The sequence below is a fragment of the Syngnathoides biaculeatus genome, chromosome 12, assembly GCF_019802595.1.
Source record: "Syngnathoides biaculeatus isolate LvHL_M chromosome 12, ASM1980259v1, whole genome shotgun sequence".
NCBI classification, from domain to species: Eukaryota; Metazoa; Chordata; class Actinopteri; order Syngnathiformes; family Syngnathidae; genus Syngnathoides; species Syngnathoides biaculeatus.
In genome coordinates this window covers 17,220,865-17,247,240 of record NC_084651.1, presented here as the reverse complement: position 1 = coordinate 17,247,240, position 26,376 = coordinate 17,220,865, and the positions used below count along the sequence as shown (strand labels likewise).

Genomic DNA, 26,376 nt, shown 5'->3' with positions numbered 1-26,376 from the left:
GACGGCTGAGCTGGACACAAGCAAACAACCCCTATATGTTGCCCCCTCATCTTGGGGCTTTGGTGGAATTGCTCTGGCATGAAGTACAAGCTACTGTCTCCATGGTGACAGGTCACTTCATCCTCACCAGCTTTAGTCATCCTAACCATTCATTTGAAAATAGAGGACATCAAACATTTTTAAAAAGATATAGAAAATATACTCCATATTGTATCAGTTGACAAAAACAAACAAAAAACATAAGCCCAATATTCACCGGGTGCTGAAGGAAAAAAAACAGCTTGACTATGAGTTGAATAGCTTCTCTGCTGGTGAGAGCTAAAGGAGGGAGTCTTTGGCAGAGTGAGAAGACCAGGAGAGAGGGAAAAGCCATCCCAGAGGTATGGATGGGGCTGCTGTGATAGTTGTGAACTCTCCCTGTATTTATGTGTCAGCCAACAGCCTCCAGAAGGAAACTTGAGATGTATTCTCTACTGTCTTACAGACAAGGACTGCCTCCCTCAATTAAATGAGCTAATTCAAAACCATAAGCTTGTCTTTAATTAAGAAGGGCTTAGACATCTCCTCAAATGAAGTGAAATGAGCTGTATCGACGACATATGATGTTGCGTTCCCCATCCTCCATCATGCCATTTACAGGACCGAGGTTCTTGCGAGACACGCCGAGGGAGTCTGAACCTCAGCAAAATGTGGATACATTTAAAGTGAAGTAGCTCGAAAGTTAGTTCCCACTGCATCCGTACCACCGTCGTTCCCCATCTGGTTTCACCCTAGTGTCGAGGAGGGGGAGAGAGATTGCAGCATGAAGTAAATAATTTGTATGATAATTCATTACAGAGCCATCTTTTTCAACTTTAATTGCTCTAAATGAAGAGACATTTCACACCATTTAGATAGAAAAGGAAAAAGGAGTCCAGCATAATGAAAAGGGGCCTGCCTATCGGACTTCAGAGGTTTGCTCTAAATGAAAATGTAATTGCAGGCGGAATGGTACAAGAGGAGAGACCGCGCTGCAGATCCGGGGGTATCTTCAGACAGCCGAGCAAAAGCTAATGACTGAGCAATTTGGAACATTTACTCACCCCAAAGACTCTCATTAAGTCAATCACAGGCTTAGCGGAGACCCACTCGCTGCGATGGTGCCGGCCCCGCGTTTATTCTAACATCAATCAGGAGGGGATGGCTTCTTCTTTTAGAAGGCACAAAAAAAAAAAAAAACGCCCAAGTAATTTATTCAGGATCTTTGAGAGGATAATGGCCAATTATGTGTTTATAACACTGGTTAAATTTTCATTAGGCAGATTAATGGAATATCATGTACTGTCAACACTGGACTGAGGGGTGGTGTGTCGGAGATAAACGGCCAAACAGACGATGTCCCGTAGTTAGTAAATTGGTTTTTCTGCAACCCCACTTCCACTCAATAAAAATGCAAACGTGAACAATGCATAAGTGTGGTCGGGGTGGGGGTACTTCTTCCAAGAACAGGATTAGAAACCACTATATTACATATACGTTCCTCATCCGGTGGACACATTTTTATTGTTCTACATTTACACTTTCTAAATGCCTCATTCGGTCAACCATTCACACTCCATTGATGTATGTTTCACACGGGTAGTATTTAAAGGGATTATTTCGGTGAGTTTAGGAAGCTACGATTTTTTCACGTTTGTCTTGGCAACGAGGCTGATAGCCTAATGGGACATGAGGCAAGCAACATGGCACCGACAAGGCAGCCAGACTGACCTCATGATGCGCAATGTTGATTTTAAAAAAAAACAGTTTGAACCTTACGTTGCCACTACCTAAAAGTGATCGGTGAATTCATAGCATATCGAATCATAAGATCAATGCCTCACTCTCTCACGAGCAAATGATGCAACGAGGGTTTTGGAATATTAATGATCATTATAATAATCATTCTGTGAAACATTTTGGAGATTGCCTGTATTTGGCTCACAACGAAATTTTTCTTTCAGTAGTACACCTGTAACAATCTCAGTACAGCATTTTGCAATGCATTTCAAGCCTGGTCTGGTAACCAGATAATGTCTTTTCTTCTAACATTCCACAATTTGGACCCATACAAAAAACATCCTGCTGGGATTATAAAATCATCTTCAGGGCTATTTCAGGAATTCAGTCAGTATGTATTGTTCCCACATTGCTGTGAGTTGGGTTTCCTTCACAGTATGCCACTCTTGATGCATCCATTGATCTATTTTCTAGACAGATTATCCTCATTAGGGTTGCTAGAGAGTTGGAGCCTATCCCAGCTGACTTTGCATAAGAGGCAGGTCACACCCTGGGCTGGGTGCCAGCCAATTGCAGGCCATGTATAGACAAATAACCGTTCACACTCACATTCTTATAAATACAGATTCTTATTCAGGCTATAGTGTCTGGGCTTTTAGGACCAAAGGAGGAGATCCGCTTTTTCCCCCCAGGCTGTTCTCCTGAATTCTCAGAACTCTAACGTCTAGTCACACTTGTTCCTATTTCTCTTATATTCTTATTTATTTTATACTTACGTGGCTGACACAGTCTCAGGATAGGGGGTGGAATCCACTCTTCAGCCTTACTGTGTGGAGTTTGGATTTTGTTCCCCTGCTTACATGGGTTTGCTCCACGTAATACTCGGACTTTCTTGCACATTCCCAACACCCTAGTGAGGATAAGCAGTGTAGTAAATACATGGATTGCTGGACCGATAGCATACTGACAACTAGATCACACTTAATCAGGAATTTAAAGAGAGATTTTGGGCACAAAAACAGTGCTGCGCCTTTTGAGCTAGGGGAAAGGGGTGGCGTCGGGCTTTGCTCAAGGGCTCCTTGACAGCAATCAAGAAGCAGACATCTCTCCACGACTAGTTACCTTTTTTTTTTTTTTTTTTGTCTGCGGAGGAGCTCAAACCGTGACTCTGTGGTTCTAGTGACAGTAGTTATTGGTACTAATACTGTTTAATATTTTCAAAGTAACTTGGCCAACACTAAAGCTTGCAATGTTTAAAAACATACGGAAAACCTCGTATCTTCTCAATTAAAAGATTCCGGTGCATCTGGTGTATCCACATTACATTATCATTACTAGCATTTCAAAGAGTTTATCTATCATTTCGCCCCGTAATACCAGCAGCTTAGAGATGAGTCAATTTGGGCTCCCTGGATCACAATCTGCCAACCTTGGGGCACCACTTTCTCCCCTATCCAAACAGTCATCAGCTGAAGGAGGTTATCGTTGGGCTGGACTATCTGTCACCCGGCCATGGGCAGCCAGCAGGACACAAGGGCCATTTAATTAGGCCTACTGCTCCTCTGTGGTGTGAAAAACTCTCGGGCCCCTTTGATTCCCCGTCACTCTCCCAGCAGGAAGTGGTTGGTGATAATTGACACAGGATTTCCTTGTTAACCAGCAGCAGACTCTGTGGATTAAAGTGACAGAGATCTCCAGAAGAAAGTGGGGTGTAGATAAGGGGGGTGGGAGGTGGACTGGGGGAGAGGAGGGGGCAGCAACTATTTACCACTCTTAAGAAACCAAAGAGGAAATAGCAATAGCAGACTGGTGCGCGGTCCTGCTGAGAGATGTAGCCCACACTTATCTTCGTCATTTCAGCTTGGCTGATCAAAGATTGGCTTTCCTTAAAATAACCTGAACCCCAAGGTTGAGTACATGCTCCCATGCCAAGGTCCTTTTTTTTTTCTTTTTTTTTTTTTTTTTTTTTTGGCAAATGATCAATCTTTTCCTATAAGGATGCTTGGCTACTTTTGAGGATTGTCGAGATAATCTCGTTTTATTTGCACAATTATACTCTTTCTTGGAATAAAAGCATATTTGCAAGTGAAATCATTTCCCACCTTGGACCGACTGGGTTACAGTAGCATTTTAATGCAGATACAATTGGCACCCGTTCAACTGTGTGGCAAAACTTGAGCTTTCAGAGGTCATAATCTACTTTGTGTCACTATTTTCTTATCTGCTTATCCTGCTTGCCAGCACAAGTCCTCCTTGGAAGGTTTTGACAGCTCACAGAGTGTGTCACTGCCAACCAAACTTGAGTCGTGGGCCATTTCACATTTACTTATATAAGGCTCTTTTAAATTTACGCTGTGTAAACCCACTAATAATTTCATTTTGAGCACATCTTCATTCTTCCCCTTAATTCCTAAGCATTCATATATCAATTCTCGGGCTGTTTTGTTCCAGTTCAATAAATGAATCTTCATGTACTCGAGTGCTTGACATATTTATTCATACACCTGCCAAACTCAAGTCCGCTAAAATGGCCGACCTACCCAGAATGACCCAAAAGTGGAGTAAAACTTCATCTGGTCACTTCCAAGTGTTTACTGAATGGGGTGATGGCAGGCTTCCAACAGTAGGTTGGGGTCACCAGCAGGTCTATCATATAAATCAAATGAGAAATTCCATTCTCTACAATCCCCTAAGCCCATTCATTTATGCAGCTGTAGAGCTATGTGAGAGGAAGAAAAAAAAAAGAAAGATGTTGCTTTATTGTGCTAATAGAATCACTTGGAGCATGTACATAACTGATATGGTGTATGATTATCACATAATAGGCCAATCCTTTTTTCACTTTACGTTGCTAAGCGATGTTCATCAAATTGTGTGACGTTCTGTGCTATGCAATAATTGTAGAAGAACAACAACATTTCAGGAATGAGATTTTTAATTTGAAATGTGGATTGTGATTTTGAATGTGTTGTGGTGTCGACATACACGATTGTATGGTATAACTGCAATCACTGGCTACTCGCTAGGTAGTACATTCACTCACATCTGATACAGCTCCTGAGGGCCAAGCCCCCCCCATCCATAAACCAAGTAACGCCCCTGCTACAGTATTTTAAAAAGTAGAGAGATACCAGATATGAATGTACCCAATCTGTTCTGAGATAGCATCGAATAATCATAGTACTAGAAAGTATTCCAATAAGCCATTTTCATCATCCCATGCTTCGTTCGGCATGTCATATGACACCGTGCACGTGCTTGTGTATGAGCAACTATTTCATATAGAAAATTAAACCTACAAAATGTCCTCCTCAAAATTACAATAGCATGCAAGACTGCTTGGTTCGTCAGAAGTCCAGTGTGCAGTCCAGAAATGAGTCATACCAGTGTTTAGGTACTTTATTACATAAAATGCTGCCCAGGCTTTCTTATCCTCACACTATTATACTTATAGGTTGTCTATCTCAGCCGCACTCTCCAAGACTTCAATATGTGAGCATTAACACGCTTCAAGGTCCTTGATTTCGCTACAGGAATTACTGGGTTGCGACCAGAAGGTGAAGCTGGAGATTTATTCCCAAGTAAACAGGATAGAAGTGCAAGCAATCACAAAAGCAGCACATTCGCCGCTATCACGAAGACACAGAAGTCCACAGGAAGATTTTTGTCTTTTCCAAAATCATTGCTGTTGACTTTACTCTACAAGCGCGTACTGTACACTTGATCCTCAGACATCCTCTCATGGCTTTCTGTTTGACGAAATTGAGATGAATTATGTTTTACTAAACACATTAGCACTTTTATAAATATTTTGGGGAAAACAGTATAATCTGTTCCTGTTAACCAATGAGCCGTAAGTGTTGATGTCACACGTGAAAGTTTAAGTGGGGCGTAAAATATTCGGACAGAATATTTGCTGAATTAAAAAACGATCTCTCCTATATTACAGTTGAGTATGATGATTATAAACTTTAGTTGGGTGTCGTAGTAGTGGAACTAATTACATTCCTAATTTAAAAAAAATATATTCATAAAGTGATTACTTATAATGATAAATTGTAAGTACATTTTCTGATCTGTAAATGCATGTTTGACAAGATTAATATAATGCATACCACTGATAATCCTCTCAAATGTAGTTATTCTCAAAGTTATCTGCAAGTACCACTAGTGGTACGCAAGCAAAAAATTGCATTGCTTTTCACATTTCAGTCCACTATTACATTCAACAATTTTTTCGCGTGTATTTTCCTTTATTTACACGCAGTGTTAATATTCAAACTGTGCATGTGACTTACAATTTTGACAAAAGTACTTTTTAGGAATAAAACCTTACCCTAATTTTGATGAACACCTGGGCCTACTATGCTATTGTATGATAATGTTGGTCAGGATTGTGGCACTTGGACAGCTTGTATTTTTTAATTTTTTTTTAGGTGGTATTTGTGAAATAGTGTGTTGTTTATGATACTGTTTAAGTATATGTATGATGTTCGGAAATAATTGACACAGTGGTCGAGTGGTTATCACGCCCACCTCGCAGTTCTAAGGTTGAGGTTCAAATCCTGGATCCGGCCTTCCTTTGCATGTTCTCGCCATGCTTGTGTGGTTTCCTCCCCTTTTCCAAAAATCTGCATGTTAGCATCACTGGATACTCTCAATTGTCCTTAAGCGTAAATGCGAGTGTGAATGGTTGTTTGTACACACAGTACTGCGTGTGCCCTGCCACTGACTGCCGACCAGACCAGTCCAGGGTTTAGCCCAAAAACAACTGGGATGGGCTCCAGATCACCTGCAACCCCCAATGAGGATATGCAGTATAGAAAATCAATGTGTAGTTCAGAAATTTGCTGCATTATATTATTTCCATTTTCTCATCTATACGAATAATTCATAATTCAAAGTGGCAGACTTGCTTCACGACTGCCTTGATCCATTTTGATTACATGCAAAATCAAGATAGAAACTGTACAGTTAATATGCAGGACTTCGATTCACAACTGTTTGTGTTTTTCTGTATGTCATTAATTCAATCTTACGAAAAATGACCTGCCGTCGTGGTAATAGCTCAATAACCGATTTACCGTCAGCACAACTTTATTGAACTACAGAGTAAAAATTGATGCAAAGAAGGAAAGCTAGCCATATCCTTCAGATCTCAGAGAGGAAACAAGTTGAAGGGAGGAGAAAGTCATGACCTCCCTTGGCCACGCCACCTTGGCCAAAGGATTAACCAAACAGCGGCCACTGACAAACGTTTAGGAAATCAGAACCATATGCTCAGAGGGATATATTCCGAGGCTATTATTTGTTTTTGGTAAATTAATGAGAGCTAATTGTTAATGTCATTACGTCACGGGAAGGGCACTGGAAAGGGCAAGGGTAAAAAAAAAAAAATGAGAGAGAAAATCAAGGAGTGCTCCCCATCAATCGTGTTTGAACGCCACAGATGTTGAGCTCACTCCCCGAAAGAAGATTAAGATATGCTCCGTTAACCAGACGCAGACCACATACTTACCTCGGGTTGCTGAATTGTGGCACGTACACAGCAGTATGCTGTACAGGAGCCTCACAGGGATAGTTTTGACCCTTGAAGTATTAATCGCGTATCATTCATTAAAATACTGCAAGCAGCAGAAACTTGCAACTGATTTCATACAAAATGCTGATATTAACGTATAAACGTTGGTCTGCTGTATTGCCTTCTTTGATTATCATTCAATAGCTTGGATGAATTAGATATACACCTAATGCATTTCTGTATTAATGTAAGACATTTAATTTGTATAATTTGTTTTTTATTAACTGTAAAATGTTATTTAGTTTTATTTGACTAACTTTGTGAAGCACTTTGCGAGTCCTCTCAGTCAAAAGTGCCACACTATACAAATTGTAATTCTTTCAGCTTGTCCCTTTCGGGGTCGCCAGAGCATATCTTCTCAGATGAACGCACATATGTTTGGCACAATTTTTACACCGGATGCCCTTCCTGACACAACCCTTCTCAGGGAGTGGAGGCCCCAGTGGGACACGAACCCACAACCTCTGGTTTACCAAACCAGTGCTCTAACCACTGAGCTACGAGCTTCCACTGCCACACTATACAAATAAAATATTCATATTTTTTATGTTCTTAATTGTGAATACCCTGCTGCAGATATAAAAGTATCTTTTTTTTTTACAAGTGATCAGTTGTAAAATGGAAATGAGCCACAAATAATTTTAGGACATTTTCAAACTCCTAAGCATGTCAGTTTTTCACCAAATGCCACTCCAACCTGATTACATAGTTAGCTAAGCCCCAAATTATTCATACATCAGCCAAATGTGCATTTCTAGTGAATTTGTATTTGTTTTATTTGTTGAATGGTTATCGTTAACATTATGCAAGAAAGTGGCAAAACATTATAAGAATGTGAGGGAGGGTAAACGCTCTGAGATTTGCCATTTTGATTAAAATCTACTTACGCATTGTAATAACAGAAGAGAATGCTAAATGTTTTTGCTGGATTCAATGTGCCTTATACTATGATCATTACATTATATATATATATATATATATATATATATATTTTTTTTTTTTTTTTTATCGAACAAGTGCAGTTGCATGCTCTGGTGAAGATGGTTGCTCAACCCTTCACAAGTGATTGAGGAGACAGCAAAGAAGCTCTACAGAAGGAAAACAAGTTTATGACACTTTCATTCTCGCTTCTCACTCACATCCGCGAAGCCAGGGAAGTAAAATAGCAGGCCTCATTCTTCCCCTAAAAAGTTATGGGACAAAGCCCTCGGGTGAACGTGTCATTTCCATTTCTTAAACGGAGACCCGATGACCTCGGAGTCTCTGGGGTCACTACTTCATTTGAAACTGTTTGCATTTCTCGGGCGCTCGCCAGGCACAAGTTTCATGCTCTCCTCCAAATAGCGTAAGACAGTTTTTGTACGTGCGTGCGTGCATATGTGTAGGTTGCAGGGGTGCCGTGATGGCAAATGATTACAAATGTCTCTGTTCTATCGTAATTGGATCAAGCTGACTCATAGCATATTGAACAAGATCTTGTTTTTTTCCAAGCAGATGGATTAACAATGAAATTTGTTTGGTAATTCTGTGCAATACACCTTGAAATGACAATAAGGCGCATTAACGTGAATAAATTACATTCTTTCCACCGGGAATATCATTAGCGGGGAATTTGTACTTTTACTTTTCATAAAAGAACATGTAATATATTACTATTTAGTGCTTTAATGATCCCTTGAATTTGAGTTATAATTTATATTTAATCGGTTTTGTGATTCCCACATCAATGTTTTACTAAATCTGCTGATCATATCTGTGTAAATGTATAGACTATATGTTGGCCCCTTAATTGCATTGAAATTCTACAAGAGCATTTATTATCACATAATAGTGATGGCTGGTGTCTGCACCACTGACCTTTGTGGTTCACACAAAAAAAACAATAGAATTACCTCTTTTTTTATGTAACCTAATTTCAAAATCAGCCCACCAATTCCATTTGGTGTTGATCTGGATTGTGAATATATTTTTTGAATGTATTATTGTCATCGAAATGTAACCCTCTATCTATCTATCTATCTATCTATCTATCTATCTATCTATCTATCTATCTATCTATCTATCTATCTATCTATATCTATCTATCTATCTATCTATCTATCTATCTATCTATCTATCTATCTATCTATCTATCCATCCATGTCTCTATCCATCCATGTCTCTCTCCCTCTGTCTGTCTGTCTGTCGAGAATATCTATCTATCTATTATGCATTATTGCTAACTACAGCACAGGACTGGAACATTATTGACATTGTCGCTATTAAGAAATATATAATTTTTAAGATATTTGTTTTCGACCTTTATCAAGAGTTGAACAAATGTTCAGAATTGCGTTTCTGGCTCTGTTTTTGTAACATGTCTTTTCCCAAACAAAGGAACGGATCTTTGGTCTTCTATTTTTAGGTATTGTTTTTGATATATTTGAATGTGTGAATTTTCTTGGCGAGGTGCTTTTGAGTTGTTTAATTAGAGAATTTAGTCGCTGTTTTTTTAAGCAATACAGCAAAGCAACTTTTAGGTTATGTCTCAATTTATCCGGAAAGTTACCTTCAACGCATACGGAACTATTCCTCTGTAAGCACAAAGCTCGGAGGGAGAAATCTGGCAGGACTGTTAGATTATGTCGGAGGTCTGACTTCTATTTAGTACTCTTTTTGTGTTGGAGTCTAGGAACTGTTTCAAAGAAATGTCACAGTACCAAAAGAATGTGTACATGTTTTTTTGTGGAGGGATCATTATAAATACTGAATGTGCGTGACTTGAGCGGAGGTAGCTGCGTGCGAGCAATCCATTTTTTTTTCACGTACAAATCATACAAGTGGCAAGCTGTTAAAATAACGCCGAGCCTCCGAACCTCGAGTGCAGAGGTGAGACCTCGTTCTGCATAGCCGGGCTTTTAGCTGGCCCGTGAGCTTGACAGAGGAAAATATCATTTGTCCAAATCTTATTTTAAAGCACTATGAATGTCATCTTGTGTTGCTGCTCTTTCGCTGCAACTTTGCTGGCCTCTCTTGTTAATATATGGGCACACATGGCGCTGGCCCATCCAATGTTTTACGATGATGGCAAACACCACCTGGTTAATATTAGCATCCTCCTCCTTGTTGTATGCTTGACATTCCTCACATCACTTTCCGTTTGATTCATCCAACATAGGTTAGCAGTAGATATGGAAATCCAGTTTTGTTTGATCGAATCCAAGATTTCGCGATAAGTGGAATGTGATAAATGCGTGCTATATTTTATGGCTGATATAGCAGGCAAGGTCATTTTATAGATAAGGGTACATATTGCAATAATGTTGTGGTCATGATTTAAAGTTAGCCTCATGAGGTTTGTCATCTGTATATGATTCAGGCCCAGGGACTAACCCAGTTCATGTGGCTAAGATCATCTGAGAACTTTATTTGTAAAGCCTGGTTGCAAGTCAAACAGCTGCAGCAGCGGAAGTAATTCATATTGTGTGTTGGACTCTGTCATTCAATGTGTTAGTTAGGCTTGTTATCTTACTATCTAAAAGAAATGTTGAGAACGGGAAGACTTCTCTCAAGGTAGTTATAATATAACATGACTGCACCCGCAAATATGCAATGTTTAAGTCATTCGATTATCGTAATCTGCAATATGTCTCACACTCGTTATGCTGACGAAAGGGATTGAAATGAGTTTGCCCCGATCCCTCGTTGTGAACCTTTTCTCAACCGTGTGCTCCTGAACTGGCTGGTGTGCATTTTAGTCCTTGATAATAAACCAACAGCTGTAGAACTTACAAATGCTTTACCAGAGTTAATTGAGTAAATTGAAGCAAGCTGCAGAGCAGTGCTGATCTACGATCCCCTGTTGAGGGCCCAGAAGGGAGACAACAGATTTACTGCGAGGACAGTGGGCGGCCTTTTGTTGGGGCCCTGGTTCACGGGAAGTTTGAGGTCAATCAGGATTAAAATGTTTTAGGGAACAAATGAAGTAATTTGAGCACAATATAAGGAGCGCTCTGCCGGCATTTACTCGGGATCCAGGTGAGATTTATTTGATTTTAAGCCCCATGTCCCCTTTTCATCTTTGTGTGTACCCCTTCCCTATTATTTGGGATTTATTTAACAGGAGGAGTGGACCTTTTTAACAAGCTCTTTAGTTCTGCTTGACATAACTGAGCAAGAACAATCAGCACAAACGGATACTAAGAAGGAAAAATCTCCTCTTTCTCTTGGGGAACTTTTGAAGTGTTTTGAATGGAGATTCTGCTCGACTGCAGACATAGATCCCCTCCATTTACTTTTATCTGAATGATGAATCAAGCTTCTTTTATACAGTTAACACATTGTTTTCCTTGTTCTCATCTCTGTATCCTTTCTGATATCTGAGCACAAATGTTGCTTCTGTCGCTGGATTTACACTCCAAGATCCAGGTCATGTACAAGGGAGACAAAGTGACTAGAATCAGGTCTCCGTCAAATTTGGATTAGAATTCGATTGAAACCAGACTTTGAAAATGCATGTTAATACACCCAGAATGGAAACCAAATTCCTCTCTCATTTATTCACATCCATCCAATATCCAATATTGGACCTTGTTGTGTACGAAATCTCCAGAATCAACCCCAAGAATATTTAATTGACCTTCCCAAGAAAAGCGTTCCATAAATAAACTTCAGTCAAGTTAGAATGTACATACAATTTAGACCTCATGGACTTTAGTAATTGATGCGTTTAATAATGCCCACACAGCCAAGTTTGTTTTCAAATACTTCAATCAAGGCAAGCCCTGAAAACTATTTAAACCACTCATATCAAACTTGACTTTACTTTCATCGATTTCCAATAATTACGAGAGAACCTTTGTTGTCGACTTAGTTAAGCTCAATATCAAATTCCTCCCAGTATATACAGAAACTAGGATGTGGAGAAAGAAAATGAACTATGTCAGTAAGCAAATTACTTTATGCGTGCAAACACACTGAGTGACTTACAAGTAAGCAGACGGATCCGAAATACCTTGTCAATGTGGGCCTGACTGCAGGCTACGCAACAAAAATCCCACCGCTACTAAAAACTACAGCCAAAGCTTCGCGTTTGAAGCGAAAATGATGGCAAACGCAGCCTATAGGTCTTTTGAGACGATTGTGGGAAGTCACTCCAAGCCGAACTAAAAAGAATGTCATGTAATGTACTATAGAGTATCAGCGTGTCGTTGCTTAGTTACATTTTGGGCATTTGTGCAACTGTTTCTGGTCCTCTGTAAATATACCCAGTGATATCAGATTTGGCTCACTTGAATGTAGATGTTACACCAGTCACTCACATTTGACGTGCTCGACCGCACTCGCACGCCTTTACGCTTGCAAATCTGCACAGTCGAGCACGAAAAATCACACACATAAAACATGTCACAAATCGAAAAAAAATATATTGAAAGACGTTGTTTATTTTGTGTAGTCTTGACATCTATTTACATGTTTATTTCATAAACGTTGTCAACTAAACAAGCCTGCTCCCAAACAATCAGTCTTCACCTGGAAACAGGAAATGCAAGATAACCGTACTGAGCATGTACAGAAGTTAGGCCGAAAGCGCTTGTTCAGAGCTGCTTCACGTACTGCGAGCGCATTTACGTCGAAAGTCGTCAACATCATGAGCCATGTCAAAGGAAATTCAGTTACACCAGGGGTGGTCAATGCGTCGACCGTGAGGCAGTTTTGGTTGATCGTGTGACGGCGTGCCCCCCCACCCTCCCCGCCCCCTACCACCCTCCCCGCCCCCTACCACCCGAGAAAAAGACGTTCGACTATCATCCACCTCGGCGCTTGATTCAGCTGTGGCCAATACTTCGAGCGCACGCACATAAAGGCGTGTTCTAGCAAGGCGGCCTCCTATTTATTGCAGTCGCGGCGTGCGCCCTGCTAACTATAAAACGTATGAGATTGTGATTTACTTTGACTTGATCGAGGTTCTAGCGGTCATTTTCGCCATGGCACGCGTTATCTTGAAGTTGAAAGCTTTTCCCCTCTACATGCTTTATGAAGATATATATCATCTACTGCCAGCTTTCATCAATGGATTGACAATAGATACCGCCATAAATTAGACTAGATTATAACAATACATCACGATTGCCGACAGGAATATTTGTTCCAATGTATCGCTAGCTTGTTGCCACTAACGCCGGTTATGTTGAACTAAACTTTCAGCATTTTCAAAACATTGCGAGTATAGACCGTTCGTGTTTATTCCTTGACAGGCCAGTGCGTTTAATTTTTCTTCAGATAAAGTTGGTCAGATCAAGAATTTTCATTGAATGTTAAATACCGTTTTATATCATGTTCTACTAATATCAGTTGAAATTAGAAATTATAATTTCTGAGTTTGAAAATTTTGTTTTCTATTTTAGTTATGTATTTGTTTATTTTATTTTTAATTTACAGTTATGCTATATTAATCCAGTAAATTATTTTAAGGTCTTGAGATTCCATCCCTAATCACACTCGCAACTTTATCTGTGAGCATGACTGACCACACCTGTACATTTTTTAATTGTGAGTGACTGTTACACAATAAAAAAGGTTTGGAATTGGGTATTTAAGACCTGTAGTGTACTGTTGACCATATCGAAAAAGTGAGATATGAGGCGAGGGATTCACTGTGTTCAGTAGCAGTGTATCAGTTTAAATTGAAATGGGTTCAAAGCGTTTAGTAACAAGGGTCAAGAGAGTGTGCCTCTTCCTGGTTGTCTTCATGATGAAATGAGCCAGGTGGTTGTGGTGCTCGTCCTGGCTTATGATTGTGTTAAATTGAGCATTCAAGTAGATCTACTTGGGGCCCCTGGTAAATTGTGAGAAAGGATGTACAAAAGAGTACTTGCGCAAAACCGACATATTCGCATGACCTCGATTCTTTTGTTTTTATTCAGCCAAGGTCGGTCCTTAACCTCAGCGTGCAAAGAGCATTTAAGACAATATCTTGTAAAAATGTCTCTCTTTTTTTTTTTTTTAAGTGCTAGTTCATTTCAAGTTACTATATATACAAAGTTTTCCTCAAACCGGGAATAAATGGTCCAACTGTTTTTTTTTTGGTTGTTTTGTGTCATTTGTGTGTGTGTCTATACGTGTTGTTGTCGTCGTCCCCCCCTCCCGGTACCCCCCTCACCTTCCTCCTCCCTCAGTGTTCGACAGCTATGTGATTTGGAAAGAGACAAAGGCAAGAGGTTATTAAGAATCTGGGTTTGGAACACTGGAGTGATGAAGTAAATATGGTGTACCATACTGGAAACAGCTGCTAGCGATTTCTGAATTATTTCCTCGTGTGACTCGATTCAATATCAATATAGTGCAATTTGGAAGACCTTGCTATTTTTATGACATATAATAAATTAAAAACTATATAAAGTAAACAGGAGTCTGCTTTTTATCCGATCTAAGTAAGATTTTGTAAATAACGCAATAGACTGTAACTAATAAAACCTGGATATGTTACTTAAACAATGTTTTGTCATTTGTATTCGTTGTCGTTATGAAGTTAATATGCCCTCACAACCCAACATTTGACATGGTGCTACTTATTGTTTTGGACTGCATGACTGCAGGGCTCGTAAAGCTTACATGAACATTCATGTTTATGGAAAATTGTTCAATTTGGTTAAGATGAGGTCAAACACTATTGCGTGGCTGTCATGATTATAATGACAGGAACAGAAAATACATTCAGTACAGTGCAAAACTGCAGTCTTTGTTTCCTTTTTCACAGTATTCAATGTGACTTGTACAACGTGACTAATAAGACACAGTAGATTGCTACACATCAATGCACAAAACTCGATAGGAATAGCGTATGAAAGGACACTCAATTTCATTTTAATTACTAATTGTAGGGCGGCTCAAATAAGTATTTAACCCGTTACCATTTTTCTCACAAATATACTTCCAAAAGTGTTATTGACCTGACCCAAGTAATCCATTAATACAAAGAAAGTTGAACAAATGAGTTCAGAAATTGAGTTGTGTGTAAAAATGTGAAATTATACATGGAATAAGTATCGAACACGCCAACTGGTATTTCGTTTATTTTTTTCAAGTCGTTGTTTGCAATGATCTCCGGTGTGGAGAAACTAGCCGCATGCATTGCTTTGGTGTGATTTTGGCCCATCACTCCAGGTTCCATTGACTTCTTTCATGGACCTTCAGTTTCAGTTCCTTCTATAGTGTTATAAATGTTTAATAATTATTTCAGCAGCTATATTTCATAACATCTATTTTCAAAATGATCTGGAAAAGGGCGCATTGTTGTTGTTTTTTTAACTTGTTTGCTGCAACGTCAGTCCGTATAACACCGTTGGACCTAACCCCCAGGATCATATTGGCCGCTCCATCTATTCCCCATCCTCCATTAATCGAGAAGCCGCCAACTGACAAACATGAATGGAAGGCGCTGTGAATTGTTTTCAAGTTCATCAGTAGTTACTCTTTGGTGGAGGTCTGCGCCCTACTTAGTGGCATTCTGGTTTTTATGATCATTATGCCATAGTTTGTACTGGTTCTTAATTTGTTGTTTGTTTGTATATTATTTGTTATTGTAGAAGGGAATATTGCTGCTGTGATGACAATCCATTCATTCATTTTCTGTACCGCTTATCCTCACAAGGGTCATGGGCATGCTGGAGCCTGTTCCAGCTATCTTGGGGAGGAAGCCAGGGCGCATGGTGAGCTTGTCAATTCAACCATCCGAACTGCAACTTTAATTAGTGTCAACAGGTGCATTCAAACTGATTGGTGTCATTCATGAATTTCTTAAATTGAGCAGTTCTCCAATTGAGTTTTTTCTTAAAGTAACAATATGGCAAACCACTTGTTTTGGGCTCATTACTTGTGATTCTGGCGTAATATTACATTTTTACTTGCAATGAGATTGCATATCATGTCATGATCCAAGCCCCTTATCCTCACAAGGGTTGCGGGAAAGCTGGAGCCTATCCAATCTAGCTACGGGCGAAAGGCAGACTACACCATGAACTCGTCACCAGTCAGTCGCAGGGTATATAACGACACCATCACTGAGTGGGAATTGATCCCACGCTGCCCGCACCAAAGGCAGGGGTGTGTACCACTACACTATCAGTGACTCCCGAGATTGCTTGTGTAATGCAAAACAATAAGGCTAAAAAATAAGAACAATTTCCTAGAAACAAATTTTTTTCAGCTTCTTAAACATTTGTAGTTGTAGAACTAAATCTATGAAACTACATGAAAACTGCACATAATTATCTTTGTATTGGCAAAATCTTTTGGAGTGAATCTTATTCGATTGTGAAAGTATACCCAAGTCAGCTATAGCTTGTAATTTTGTGGGATGGGGGGTGGGAGCAGTTGCTTTTATGATGTCCATTAACTTCTGAGTCATTTCTTCACATCGGGGATTGTTGCGAAGGGGAATTCCAAACAATAGTTTAAATTTGAGGAAATATTGTATCATATTTCAAAGGAGGTTCAATTAACCCGGAAAAGTTAAAAAAAACAAGTCAATGGTTTTATCGCTCATCGAATAATCATATTGCATTTTTGAGAGTTGGGACTATAATTGTCGCCAGACTCCTTGGAAGCAAATGCACACATTCACAGAAGCCCATCTGTCTAATGAGGATTTTCACCAGCCAAAATAGAGCATAAGGTTTCATCATCACAGTTGATACAAAATATTCCTCTCCTCTCCAAATATATTTGCTAGCCAATCTTTGTCATGATCCTTATTGAAGCCCTGAAGGCTATTGTTCTTATCTTGGACAAAATACATAGGGCATATTACATGTCCTCCAATCATGAGTCCTAATTACTCATGTGGTGTCAGTGAGCTGCCAACTCCACCATCTTTTGAAGCTTTTCGCGGACAAGACGTGGCCAACAATTGGCTCCACGACTCCCGCATTCATTCATACAGTAAGTAGAGTACAGTTGAGAGCTACTGCAAGCGGGGGGTTTCTGAAGGGGTGGGAGTCGCGCACACACAAAGTAAAACAGGTTAAGAGAGAGAGCTAGAGAGGAAAGATGGTTTGGTGGTGGGAGAAATAGCAGGCCAAACTCGTTTTCCGCTTGATGGGTTGGCTGGAGAGAATGTGCCTTTACTAGGTAAATGATTAAGGGGATGGAGGGGGCCAAGCTGCTCTGCTATTATGTACTTCAAAGGTCTGCAAAAGCAGGTTAAATGAAAAGCAAATGTGTTACCCTGCCCTTCAAATACCTGAAATGTTTTAGCAGGTGCAAGCAATGAAGAGGTGGACAGTGACAGCAATGCGCCGCTGCACTTTGCTCGGGAGGCACGGCCTGATCCGATGGAGCCGATGGATCCTCCTCTTTGGGGAGGCACGCGGTGTCTGAGGGTAGAGACAGGTCCATTGTGCGCTTGCACGAGGGAGGTCCGGTTCTGCACAGTGTTCTCACCGCTCTGACCTCATCAGCTGATAAAACAAATTGGGTGCAAGTGAAGTAGCTGACGTGTTTTTGATTAAGAGGTGGGTGACTTCGTTGGGTGTACTCATTTGTGACTCATTTGTGTAACCTTGCACTTCAGTAAAATGACAACAGCATAGATTGAGAGTTATACTTTATGATGCTAATCATGTTTTATTTCTTAATAAGGTGATACCTAAAGGATAAACCACTGACTAAAAATGTAATAATGTTGTACTCTCGATCAGTGAGGCGAGCCTTTTTTTTTTTTCAGTGCCGGTCTGTGGCGCAGTGGTTGGGGACCATTGTTCTAAGATGCCGGGGATGCCATCTGAATGAAAAATCGCGCGGTGTTCTGTATAAGACCCATTCAACAGTACATTTCGACGTCAAAATGGAATTAAAAGCTTCTAGTTTTCCCCTCCAAAAATAAAAACTTGCTGCGCCAGTCGACACTGCTGCGTGCCACCTGATATGTTCAGTGATTCATTTTATATTTGACTTTAATGCAGTTGCCAGCAACCAAGAAATACAGAAGAGATGGAAGTTGAATATTCGCAAAGACAAAGAGCCGTTGGCATTGCAGCTGCAACATACAATGACAGTAAAGACTTTACATTCCATTAATGTTCAAGTTATACGTACGTCACTATTAAAGCATTTTAATGTAGTCTATAAAGAAAGGTGAGTTGAGAGTTGAGTTTCTCAAAGATGAAGCCATGCAAGTCTAAGTATATGTGGGCCTGTACACTGATGCTGGGAATGACTCATTAAACCAGATATGAATCCTTTGATCACTTCACCCTTACTTGGAAAACTGGGGCACTTCTACAGTTATGTCATTTGTGGTAATTTGAAGTAATCCTGGCATAGCAAGAGAACCTGGACAACTTTGACTGTCTTTGTCTTCACTATGCATTTACCTGCCGACTGGATGCGAACATGCCACCTTACAATAAAACAGAGGCACTCCGTCCATGGAGTCCATTGACAAAAGGAGAAGGCCTTTGCTCCAATCACCTGCGCATGCATATTTAAGAGCAAATCTTTTTTTTTTCCCAACTTGAGCCTTTCTATGAACACATTTTAAAATATTATTACAAGCATTTTTGGCAATCAGGTCATGTTTTGCTGCTGTTTTTTTTTTTTTGGTGTGTGTTCATTTTCCCAATACAAATTCACTAATTCTCTGTTGTGTGAAAAAAAAAAATCACTGGGGTTCACCTCCCCCATATCATCAAGGTCCATTACATAATCGCCACACAGTGATTGCAGGTTTCGTTTTTACAGAGCAATTACCTAATCTTGGTCTTTATCACCTCTTAACATCATCTGCGCTATGCATCAGTACAGGCAACGTAAATGCCTTACTCAGTACTATTACTTAGCAATAGGTCACAAACTACATCTGACACACTAATTCAGTGTAATTGGTTCATTATACAAGTGGGCATGTAATAGCAGTAAGCACTGATTAGCACACTTACAATACCTACGCTTACTTTTATGTGTGCCATTTTAAGGAGATGGCACACATCATGGAAAGAAAAGATAGAGAAAATTACATTAGGTATCTCATTTAAATAAATCATACTAATACTATCAAATTATAAGAATTAATATACATTCATATTTAAATGTACTGCATTCAAGTTGTTTAACAGGAAATATTCATAAGTGATAATGGACACGTTAATGGTTGGATGTTAAATCCTGTGCAAAGAAAAAAAATGATTTTGCAGGAAGTATTTAAGTTTGGACAGTCATAGTCAGTCTATGTATTTGATGTGTGTATTTGGTCAGCCTGCTTCATAGTACACGCTAACCAGCAAGAATGTTCCAGCGAGAAAAGGATGAACATACACCGTTCATTCCATTTCAATTTCAGTTTCTGCGTGATCAAATAAACTTGTGTTTCCATGTAAATTCTGAAAAAAAGCAAAAGGGGGAATTCTGTTTTTCTTCTACAGTCTTCATCTGCTGTCATTTGTAAATCCATATGCAAAGTGTATGCGTGGTGATTATTTCCCTGACACATTCTTCACTTTTATTGAAATTCCTGCAGGTGCGTACAATGTGTGATGGGGGGGTCAGAGTGCTACCATGGCATTATGGAATACCCCCCGCCCCGCCCTACCTCCCCCGAATCAGACTAATAGACCGTTCATGTGCACGGTTATGAATTTTGTGTCCTGTGGGGGTCCACCCCCACTGGCCTGACAGGACTGAAGTGAAACGCCAATTCCTGCCTGGCTCGCCATATACCAGACACATGTGGTCCACTTTAGTCCAGACAAACGTTGGGCTGTGAAACTGTTTTGCTGATTTTAATAACAAAGTCAGTGTAGAAAATTGTAACCTGTTCAAGTTAGCGTGCTGTATGAAACCATCAGTACTTTTTTTAATTAATTGAATGTTTTATTCTGCAATTAATCAAAACGGTCTGAAAAGGGCAAAACCCATTGGACAGTACTCAAATGCAGCCTTGTTGGAAAACTTTATTATTACGGTGTGTTCTGTAGAGCTGTAATGAAACGCATCACACTCTGCTGTGCTTTTAAAACTGTCCATCTGTATTATAGTGATAAAAAAATACATTTAATTTTGATGGTTAAGTCACATATTTCTTCTAATTAAGAAATAACTAAACAATTGCAACGTGTAAATGTCATAACAACTCCGTTGTCTCCAGATGTCAGCCAGAGAAGCACTTACAGAGTAATCTTAAAAGAGACTTGTTTTTTTTTTAAATTTAATATAGTTCCCATGTTTCTTACTAACACGTCTGTGGCATGCAGTGAAAATAACGAAAATTAAAGCCATATTTATACTGCCTATTTCTTGTCATGATGAGATTGGCTGAAGCAGTGCATCGTCCCCCGCATACCGCCGGGACGATGGCGAGCCCAGCTTTCGTTACAACGACAACCAGTTGGCTAAACCTTGTCGGCGCGTTCTTCCCGGCATTTTGCCATTTCTACTTCCGCCTAGGTCGCAAAGTCGCCACAGCCTAATTGAACCTTATCCGCCACGCACTTAAAGGGAGCATCCATATAGTTTCCATTTCGTCGCCAAGACATTAAATTACATTTGTTTATTAATGTGGCTCATGACCTCACCCAACAAAAATACCCCAAGCCACCATCAATAACTGAGGTAAATATCATTATAACATTCTTATCGGAAGCTAAATCTAGTAGAAACCTATCACTCATGTAAATCTCTGGCAACAATGCAACTCTGCTTACCGTTGGTGTTTGACATAATAGTTCCACTCTTGAACTTCAGGCTGCCTAGCTGATCATGTCATTAGCTAAGGAACGCAGTATTGTGCTGGTTATGTTCATTAGTAGACCTTTAATTTATAGAGAAACCATTAATAGATCGATAGCTTGCTCACAGACACATTTTAAAGAATACACAGATTACAAAAGATTTATTTTGTAACACATTCGCAACATAAAAATTGTAAGTTTATCACATTATATTTTTTAGGTGTACCGAATTTTGTGGCCTGTGAGTACCTATGATAAATATTAATCGAATACAAATATATGTTCGTGCGGAAGGTACCGTGCATCCGTTGTGTCATTTTTCACATGCATATTTGGTGGCATAGAAAATGAACACAATTGTTTAAAGCCCTGTTAGAAAATAAACAGGCATTGAGTATAAATATTTAACAGGAAAGTCATACTTGGAGCATCTATCCAGTGGCCAAAAACATGTGAAGCTGAGTATCTTATAGAAATCATCAGAAATAGTGCTCTAACCACATTTTGGGGCTTGTGGGATTTTAAGCTTGCCAATATCTATGTTTTTGCACGCTTAACAAATTTACCGCCATGGTGCTGGATTTTTCTCTTAAATTCAGCAAGTGATTGATGCCATTGTTTTCGCTGAGAAATGAATGTATTAGCATGCACTTTTACAAAAGTATTTTTGAGAAGTCAGGTTGTGCACTTCTGGACAGAGCAGTGAGGAATCTTGGCGTCTTCTCTTATCTGCTGTGTGGAGTGTGTGGTTCCTTCCGCCCCTCTTTCTCCATTTCTTCTCTATCTCTGGCACCAAACTTATCAAAATAATGTACAGTAAGATCATTTTTGGCTTGCGCCTGACAAACTGATATAAATTTTAATCTGTGTCTGACAGAAGTTTCATTTTGCCAAGACTGCAAAAAGAGGCATCCGTGCGTGTGTGTTGTGTGCGTTCGCTTCTTTGTGAACACAAGTCTAAATTTACTCTGAGAAAAAGAGGCCTCCAAAATGTTGTGTTGAGAATCAACAAACTTTTGTATTTACAACACAATCAGTTCACAGCAAAAATATTTTTTCAGCCACTGCTGTTCGCCAGATGAGAATTATTCAACAACTATTACTTTATTTTCATCAACACCACCTGTTAGCAGCCCAGTTTAGCTGACAAACTACAGTATTTGTCCTCAGTGAATGTTGCGTTCATACTACATTCAAACTGATTACCTCCACAGAGTCCTTGGAGACATCCAGGAGAAAACTCGGCTTAACGGTGTAAAGGAGCCTTCATATGTAGGGGGGATAAACTCCTTATTAGGCAAACTCACCCACCAACAGTCGCACATGTGTGATCAAAATGTGATGCATGCATGGCGGGGGGGGGGGGGGTGGGGGGTTGTGTTGGTTGCCATAGTCAGGACATCTGTATGGCAAAAAAAGAGACTGGATTTCTCTGGAGTTATTGATATTGTGATGAAGAAAGAGGGTAAAGCAATTGGCTTGGGTGCACACCGAAGTTACTGTTGTATGGTTGCCTTACTGAGTTTATAGTCTTAGGTACATCATAACCCTTCGCGAGTACACACCTGCAGAGTAGGGGGGAGTTTAGATAGTGTTAGGCAGTTTGAGGGATTAACAGTATCTTGAGTAATGCCTAGTTTTCAGCCTGAGGCTGATTCCTCAGATTGTGTTTGCACAATAAAGGAATAGTCCGCTGAACAATGAAAAGCCTTAATCCGATAGGTCATGTCATATCTACTGTACCTTGAAAATTTGAGGTAAATCCGATATCATTTAATCGTGTTTTTATCTGCAATTACAAATTCATGGGCGCCGCCATTTTGGCGAGCCATATGATCTACTTGCGCGGATGTGACGTCTCCTGTGCGTAACCAAAGAAATCATGGCCGATTTGTAGTGTAATCACATGCAGTACCATTACAATCGGACACGTGAAAATGCCCTACTGTATCGCAAAATTTTGCCATAACGCGGATAGAAATAATTCGAGGAAGGCTGGGTGGCATATTCTGACCAATAAGAAAAAGAAACATTTAAGGACCCAGTGGCGAGTGAAATGTGGTCGCCCTGAGCCGTACAACATATGTACAGGTGTGTTTGCGCATTTATTTAAAGCCCAAGTGTCATCCCTATAAACATTCTAAAATAGATATTGTAATGAAAAATACATATAACATTATTTACTTCAATGTCTATCCGAAAAAATAAATGTGAGCACATCCATGCGCAAAGTTGCAGAAGTGTCATTCTACGACATCCAAGTGGTCGCCATATTGGGTGCATCCTCTGTACGTGACGTCACCCAGACATTCGCCAATGAAAACACGCGGTGCACCCTAACTATGGGAGACAAACGCGCCCCTTCTGACACGGAAGCTCTTTTCGAAAAGGAGAACACCACACAGCCGAGTGACGTTAATGGGGCGAGCCCGAAGCGCAGCCTTCACTGGCGAAGCGACGCGCACATCGACATATTTCGTACGTGGATCTTTTGTTACGATATGAGAGACCGATTACGTGGTCCGCCCCAAACTATTATTTTTTTTAGTAGCTGTATAAACACCTACCTGTTATTTGGAACCCACGAAGCTCTCTTCCTCTGCACCCGTGCAATCCATTTTTCACAACAAACCGGGTCTCTAGCAAACTTATGAAGGGTAAATCCATTCTCCCGAGTGTTCAAGCAATGTCCAGCAATGCAACGAGCCGGCCTTTTGGCTAACACGAAGAAACAACGAGCTACCTTCCCGCAGGTAAAACTAATAGAAACAAATGAGTCCACTTGGGGGCGCTCCTGTCCTTTTATGTCACTTCCTGCTTCTTCTCGAAAACAAATCCCTCAAGAGGATTTTCATGGCGGGAGTTACAAAAAGCTGTATACATCATGTCATATGTTTTGTGGTGAAAAAAATGCATGGGCCCATATTGGCTGCCGTTTTTTCATTAATAACATACTTAAAATCATCCATTTCATGACAGTGGCCCTTAAGTCTCTGAATTCTTTTAAATAACCTTGTTATGATGTTGCTAACCAATGATGACAAAAGTACTTCTTACTGCGACTTCTTGTGCTTTCATACATCATGCAAGTTTTGAGACTTCCATCCGTTAATCGTGAAAGTAATTAAATTTGATTTTCCATCATGATGGTACGATAGTGAACAGTTCTTGCCGACAAAGGCATGTCTTTTATTCATTTGATTATCTTGTCTTTATCCGAAATTGGCAGAATGTTGATTGGCAACGTCGAGTACGAATGCTTTGGCATACTCGCCATCTGCGAATTTAAACACACAGCAGAACCCTCCATCTCCACAAAGGCTGTCCATTCTTGTTGAAAACTTCTATGGTACACATGTTTTTTTCTTTGAGTGACCTTTGTCAAAAGTTTCCATAATTATTGTTCCACGCAATTGGTGTTCGAGCGTTCTGCGCCTGTGGTTAGTTAGCGAGTCAGACTCCCCGTCATTCCCGTCCAAAAAGACGTCCAAATATTCACCAGTATTTACAGCCACAGGGTCAAATCTGTATGGATGTATTCCTCCGTTTTCCCGATCAACCGATGGTGCTATTTCTTCAGCACATGAGGATAAATCCGAGAAATCAGCGATGTCCGTGATTGTGTTTGCGCAGAGGAGGCACACATGAAATGTCACTTCCTGTTTTTTAAGTCATGTGACTCACCAAAATGGCAGTGCCCATGAAAGTTCGGAATAGCTGATTAAAAACACCATTAAATGATATCGGACTAACCTCAAATTTTCAAGGTACAGTACATATGACATGAGCTATCGGATTAAGGCTTTTCATTGTTCAGCGGACAGTTCCTTTAAAGACGACAGTAGCAACAAGTTTTTCCTCACATTTCTGAGACTGTAGGGTGGAACCTGCTTCTGGCTACTAGTTTGGACTGAATGGGTGGCAACAATGTGGAAATGAAACGCCAGTATTTTGAGGTAAAAGCTTGCAGGAACATGTCGAAAACAAAACAGAGCAATAAACTTGTTCACTTTTGGAATCATGAACTATGTACTGAACTAGTTCTTTGCAAAATTTGTCAGGGTTGTATTAGTTTGCATACAAAAAGATACATTGGATGGACCGAGGAAAAATCCATTAATTTGGTTGAGGACGTGGATATGGGTATGGATACAAGGTTTTTTTTTCACTATTTGATATTTCTAGTCACGATGGTACTTCACATCGCTGATGGTGTAATAGTTCACCTGCCTGATGTGGTGCAGGTGGTGCCAATTCAGTTCTCACTTTCAGATGGTGTGATTGTGAGTGAGAATGATTGGGTTTTTCTTTTGGATTCAGAGCAATTCATCACCCCACCAGAATTTAAATGGTACTGTATTCTCTGTCTTCCAGGTCACATTAAGATGCGCCTCCACCCGTTTAGTACATAGTTGTATGGAAAAAGAAGACCATTGTCAAATTTGATGAGGATTCTGATCAAAGTTATATGCACATTTTGTAACATCTACTAGAAGTAGGACTCAATATTTTTTCATTTATTATTCAGCCTTGGTGGAGGTTTGTGCTCTTCTGAGCACAATTGTAATGCTTTATATTTTGAGCCTTGTCAGGTGTCCATTGTGAAGGCGATGTCACAGTCAGGGATACACGAACCTCTCTGGCCGTCGTGCCATTCGACATGGTCCCATCAGCGCCTCCGTCCAGTTTGGCTGGGACTTCTGAAGATGGAATTTTGCACCCTCATTACACCTCAGCCACTCTAATTACATCCTGCTCAAGAGCCGTTATCCTACACCTCACAGTGACAATGACCGTGCCTGCTCTTAGAGGCCAGTTTTCTATTCTGTGGCTCAACACAATACCTCTGTAAATGAATGACGCCATCGCTGCAGAAAACACATGCAGCGTATTGCTTCCGCCGTTTCGCCTGAATTTGAGTGTTTGGACAGTACAAATCTATATTTCTTTTATTTTGACAGCAATGATAGTGAAGCTAATGCATTCATGTCGATGGTGATGATGAAACTGAGCCTAGTTCTTTATAGCCCTTCTCATGTTGTCATAGAAGAGAAATCCATTTAAACAACAGGCGGCAACATTGAATGAGTACCACAATGTCCTATCGCACACTCACACACACACATTATTGTTGGAGATCCTGTGTTATGCTGACAAATCCTCTCGTGGCAGCAATCACCTAAGCGTCTTCCATGAAGGGGATGTTCATATTCCTCCACTTATTTCAGAATTTATTGTGTTCATCACTAATCCAAAGATGGGTTCCTCATGTAATACCCGCCATCTAATCATTCTTAGTACTCCAAGCGCTTGTTAGACAAGATCCTGACG

At 40.1% G+C, this 26,376-nt stretch overlaps 2 long non-coding RNA genes across 4 annotated transcripts; one reads left to right on the top strand and one right to left on the bottom strand.

Annotated features, from left to right (window-relative positions):
- Positions 1-297: 297 nt before the first annotated feature.
- On the bottom strand, positions 298-3,293 carry LOC133510132 (uncharacterized). 3 transcript variants are annotated; one of them, XR_009797529.1, is made up of 4 exons: positions 3,136-3,293; positions 2,535-2,668; positions 1,083-1,186; positions 298-770 (listed from the first exon to the last, which is right to left on the bottom strand). It is a non-coding gene; the product is annotated as an uncharacterized LOC133510132 (long non-coding RNA). The 3 variants fall into 3 exon arrangements; XR_009797531.1 differs by having other exon boundaries at positions 1,083-1,189; positions 2,535-3,293; XR_009797530.1 differs by having other exon boundaries at positions 2,535-3,293.
- A 7,918-nt stretch (positions 3,294-11,211) lies between these two features.
- On the top strand, positions 11,212-18,229 carry LOC133510058 (uncharacterized). The gene is made up of 3 exons (XR_009797504.1): positions 11,212-11,356; positions 15,972-16,029; positions 17,576-18,229. It is a non-coding gene; the product is annotated as an uncharacterized LOC133510058 (long non-coding RNA).
- Positions 18,230-26,376: the final 8,147 nt, after the last annotated feature.